The sequence below is a fragment of the Gallinula chloropus genome (genome assembly GCF_964237585.1).
Source record: "Gallinula chloropus genome assembly, chromosome: 3".
NCBI classification, from domain to species: domain Eukaryota; kingdom Metazoa; phylum Chordata; class Aves; order Gruiformes; family Rallidae; genus Gallinula; species Gallinula chloropus.
Window position 1 is genome coordinate 21,072,030 of NC_140087.1, and position 6,000 is coordinate 21,078,029.

Sequence of the window (6,000 nt, forward strand, 5' to 3'; positions counted from 1 at the left end):
AAGCACAACACAAAGAAACCAAAGGAGACTGATGTCTGATGGACCATCTACTGTGCCACTGTAGAGTTGTTCGTCCATCACCCCACGCTTTGTACCCTGTTACAGGAGGTTTGCTCCAGAAGGAGAGCCACAGAGACCAGGAGAGTCCCCTGATGCATTCCTGGCCCCGCAGAGACATGCTGCTGGGTATGGCAGGTGTTTCAGCCAGCTTGGCCAGGAGAACACACATGAGCATGGCCCTTCTTGACAATCTCACCATGAGAGGGCAGGAGGGAGGATAAACTGTGTACAGTCCTGAGCCTCCTTGTCCTGGGAAGGACAAGACTTAAGTTTTCAGGCTGTGCTGAACTGATTGAGAAGGCTTATCACCTCCCAGGACTGGGTCCAAGTGTTGCATTTATGCACAACCAGGTCTTTATAGCACCTGCACTATACCTTAAATGAACAGAGAAGAAGGCGACAGGGCTTCCTCCTGCAGACCACAACCAGACACATGAATGTCATTTCTTGGGAGGGAAAATTGTAAAAGGTGCCCAGATAGCCATGGAAATTATTTAATGGCTTGAGGATCCATTTTTTTCTGCAAGACACTTATCTGGTAACATTTGGGGTTTTATCAAAGAGAAGACTGAAAGATGATTCTCCTGCAGCATGTGAAGTATTTCCATGGGAGGAAATACCAGCTACTAAAAGGCCCTTTAACCAGCAGAAAAATGCATAACAGGAGCCAGTGGCTAGAAGCTGAAGCCAGACAAATTAAAATGGGAAATAAAGCATATATTTTTAAGAGTGAGGGTAATTAACCACTGGAACAAACCCTCAAGGGAGGCTGTGGATTCTTATCTCTGGAGAGTTTCAAATCATGGCTGGATGCCTTTCTAGAAGATGTGCTTTAGCCAAAGAAGCTATTAGGTTCAATACATGGGTAATTGTGTGAAATGTAATGGCCTGTGATATACAGGAAGTAAGAACAGATGAGCTAATGTTTTTTTCTGGCCTTAAACCTAAGAAGCTATTCATCTAGTTGGGAGTTCTGTGCCTATAGCTGAGAATTTGATCCAAGGCCCCCGCTGCAACATTTATAAACCTGTGAAAAATGAGTTTATAAATGCGCCGAAGAGAATAGAAACCAACGATGGACGGGGAGCTAAGGATGAAGAAACGCACCCATAAAATAATTTATTCCTTTTTTTTTATTTATGCTGGAATGCAATGAGCACCTATAGAAACCAGCATAGCGAGACGGTGATTTACACTGGAGAAATTCAAATGAAACAGGAAGATATGAGACTATGTTTGGAGACTGTCAGGTTTCTGCGATAAAATTGCGTTAGTAATTAATAATCTCCCAGAAAAGAGAGAGAGAGAGATCATCTGCTACCATGTGTCTATTAGCAGATAAATCCAAAGTGAAAGATATCCCCTCTGGGACTACTTGATGGATTATATTAAATTTAATGGTAATGGAAGGAATACTGTAATTGGAAGATGCTGGAGGGAAAAAGATACGGTGGGAACGAGACGAAAAGGTGCATTGCTGCTTCAGAAGACCCCATGGTATAGGAACGGGCTCAGTTCCTGCCAAACTGCACCAAAAGAGAAGACGATGCCCCATGGGCAAGCACGAGAAAATGTACAAGATGATCTTAGCTACTATGGAAGCCACTCTATATTATCCTCAAACGAGGTACGTTTGGCAACTGCAGTGTGGAAAATAAATATTAGAAATGCCAGAATTTTTTGAATCTATGAGTACATTTCAGAGGAATAAAATGACAAGTTCAATTAGGTTCCTCGAAGCAGAGGAGAGAAACTGATTAATCAGGCATGGAAGTTCCTAAGTAACCAAAACAACTGTGTGGGTTTTCTCCTCTTGACTCATGTTACAGGAGGAGGGTGTATCTATTTGAAAATGGAATATATTTCCACATGCTCTACAAAGGAATGTCCAAACCTATCTAGATGGAAAATGGTCCCTATTATCTCGGTGTCCCCAGAGCCTCTTGTATGTTGTGCAAAGCTCTGGAAAAATGTACAGGAATTTTAGGGTGTTTTCTTTGAAGATGAAGTGGCTTTCTAAAGAATACGTGGACTCAATACCAACATCCCAAAGGGGTAATATAAAGTTCACAAGTAAACTTGTATTGATCAGAAAGATAACTACAGTAAATGGCAACCTGGATTAAAATAAAACAGCAACCCATTTATAATGTCTGAAGTCCAAAGGCTTCTCAGAAAAATAGCTGTGTAGAGAACCATATCCCTGCAAACTGCCATTAGAATAGCAAGAGTTACTGTCCTCGGCCAGTGAAACATCAGATTATTATTGCATCTGAGCTGGCTCTTTCCCAGAGCATTGGATACCATCTCTACCAGCCTCGGAAAGCTGCCTTCTGCAGATGGGCTTTTTCAGAGGTGTCGTACACCTCACCGCTCAGGGAAAGAGACAAACAAAAGCCAACGCGTGTGACACAGAACTGAACCGTGCAAATAATATCATGCAAGAGGATGCATCCTGATGGTAAAGCTACAGGATGTCTGCAGAGAAATTCAGTTTTCCAGGAGTCCTCTGATTGCTCACTTTGGCTGGAGGCTGAGGGAGGGAGAAAGAGCCCCCCACTCCCCGCCCAGTCTCACAAACCTCATGTTTAGAAAGGGATTTTGGGACTGTTTTTTACGTGATTTTTGGTGACAACTGATTGAATTTGACCATGACAGGCAGCTCAAGGGCAACCAAAGCGGGGCTGTACTATGTACGTGAGCAGAAATCCACTGCCACAGCTGCCACGCTCACTTTGTTTTGGGGTTTTCTCCACAACCAGGCACCCAGCCCTCCTTCCGCGCCACGGTTCCCAGTGCCTCTGCACCCAGGTGCCCCTGCCCACCACTGAGGCGTGTGGGTGCGTGGCCTCCCAGCGTCACAACAGGTTTGTGGGCGTTAGCACCATCGCTGACGTTGCCTCTCCTCGACAGCACCAGCCACTCCAACCCGGGGATCGCGAGTTTATTTTTACGGAATATTTTGTTCGTGTGGACTGGTAGCTGCTTCCCACAGGAGAATGTCTTGGAGTAGGAAATGTTCCAAATAACATATGAGCTGCTATGTACATCCACCGCAGAGAAGTGAGAGCTAATAGATGAAGCACAAAGCTCGGCACCAAACTCGTGCAAGCACTTAACCCTGACTCTGCCAACGACTTGCTGCAAGAATGGGCAAGAGCTTTTTAGCTCTCCCCTCTGCCTCCAGCAGTTATTACGAGGATGAATTATTTAATGTGTGTACACAGCTTTGATGTTGTATGCATCATTTCATATGTACATAAGTGCTAAAGATTATTGGGTGGTTCTGTCATCGCTAGAACACTAAACACGCATTTCTGGGCTTAATTAGGTGTGTAAAAACTGCTGTAGGCAGCCACGCTGGAAAATGTGAGTCCTGATCTATAAATAATCGTGAAGCCATGGCAAAATGGATCTCAGCAAGAGAAAGCCCATCTGGATCTAACCTTGGCCAAAGCATGGTAAAGTGCATCTAATGGCCTCTAAGCTCTCAAGGCATCCAGAGAGGATTCCCACCTCAGTCCCTTCCTCATCTTCCTGGTGTGTGTTTGAGCGGAACAGGATGATTGCTTCATTTTGGAAAAAAACCCCAATCCAACAACAAAACCCAGGACAGAATTCATGAAAGCTTTGCTCTAAGCTCATATCTTTCACACAGCTTAGAAGATTTGCAGAGGCTCGTGTGTACTCTGGGAGGGAAGCTAGTGGGCTGTGAGTTGCCTGGCCTCTGTGTGTGTGTGTGTGAAGCTACTCAAAGTATGTTTCACGGCTTGCGTGTCCTCTCCACTGCTCTGCTTTAGGTGTGATATGTCGCATCTGAATACCTGCTAGCCACCAGCCTCTAGCTGCCCTGGAGAAACGCTTCTCTAGCAGAGCCACCATATTGACATTGGTGAAACCCTTTATGTGGGTCAATAAGGCGCAGCAAGATGCGATTTGCCTTTGTGCAATTTGCTCCTGTTTGGAAAGCTGCTAATCTCCCCTAGTGCAAATAGCAGCTTTGCCTGTGTGTGCTGGGCGACAGTGCTGACAAAGCCCCATCAGCGGCTGTCACCAGTGGATATAATATGGCAAAATCCCCAAACCAAACAAGACCTTAATTTCTCATTGAATTTTGAGTTTCCTGAAAGCCAACCTTGAAAGAGGTTTCATCCCTCACTCAAGGGGTAAAACCCTCTGGCGAGAGAGGGTAAATAAAGGTTCACAGTGCACAGGCTTTCCGCAAATAAACGTGTAAGTATCTACACAATGGGACCAGCGTGATGTAGCTGCAACAGCATCTCAGCCTCATCTCTATGGCAAGACCTTGGAAAAAGTTCATCATCTTCTGATGATCCTGTGTCATCACAGGAATGTTTTCAGAGTACGTTCTTCCTATGTTAATAGTTGTGCATGTTATTAAATGGGATCTAATTATGCCTGGTTTGCTAGGAGCAGCAAATCATATTCACAATAGTGTTTTCATTTCAAAAATTATTCTATATAAACTTTTCATTAAGATGTTAATTGCTACCAGAATGATATGCACATAAATAATAAGCAAGAATACCTACCCATTATTAGAAAAGAGTTTCCACATAAACCAAACAGTTTACTTTAATTTGCTTTAGATTTTAAGTGGGAAGTAGTGTGCCTGGCTAGATTTAGCAAAAGATGCTTTGTTATGAAAACTTGCCTTTATTTCCTCCTCTGCAGAGTGCCACTTGCCAGGCCATGCTACAAGAATAGGTGATGCCCTTTTAGCATTGATAAGAAAGAATGGCTCATATAAAAAATCTAATCATGGGAAACATTGTGCAGGCTTAAATTACTAAAGGAGTTAGCACAAAAAAAGCACTGAGACAAATGTATGAGGACAGCAGACACATTTCTACCTGGACCTTGTATTTTAACCAAGCAAGGGTAAACACCAAACCTTCAGAGGCCAGCATGGGATGACTATGTCCCTTGCCAGAACCCCTCTGAATTTGCAGGTCTTTGCAGAGAATCCACCGTGAGATGGGAAATGAGGTCCCTGGCCCATGGCTGACCCCCAGCCCCCAGATAGCAAGAGCAGCAAGGACACAGCCATGGCCAAAATCCTGGCAGAGGTCCCTCCTCTGCTGAGGTGGCAACAGCTGGAAATTACACTGGTGAGCTCAGTCACATCACAGGAAAGCATCTTTGTTTGTGCCTATTGGTCTCAAGATGTAATGACAAGGTTTTGGGGGGTGGGGGTTTGCCTCTAGAAAGAGGATTTCATGCTCTTGCAGAGCATATTGGATGCTGAGATCAAACATACCCTGTGTAAGGTCTGCTGACATGCCCTGTTGGGCAACAGTCATCTTCGGTGACATGAAGAGAAGGGTGAAATGAAAAATACAAAAGGTCTGGCAGTACCAACACATTGTGTTTTCTGTGCTTTCCCTCCAGCACCACAGGCTGACTCCGCGTGCGGGAACGGAGAGCTTTCACTCCGGAGAAAAGTGGAAAGGAACAAGAAGAATGTAAATGCAGTGTGAATCAGTAAGCACACTCAGAATTATAAAAAGTCTCTGCTTCAAGAGGAGCCACAATAGAAGCCCAAAAGCCTAAGCAATAGGAACTAGGAAATAGAAAAAGGAAATTAAATTTTTAAGACCCTGTATGTTTCGATGGTGTTATCTTCAAGACAACAAACAGCAAGGGGCCAGGAAATTCAAAATTAAATCCAACACTCTCCTTATTTCCTGATTTTCTCTTGTTAAGCATAAAAAGCACAGCCAGGATCAAGTTACCATTGTATTTCCTGCCATGTGACTCTATTGGCATCATTTTCGTTGCTATGTATATGTGGACTGATCCACTCTGAAATTAAAAAAAAAAAATACATTAGTTGCCTCGACATGCAAAGACAGGTAAGCCAAGAATTTCAGAGCTGTAGTTCACAAGAAATGTAACCAGCCCAACTGCTGGTCCCAC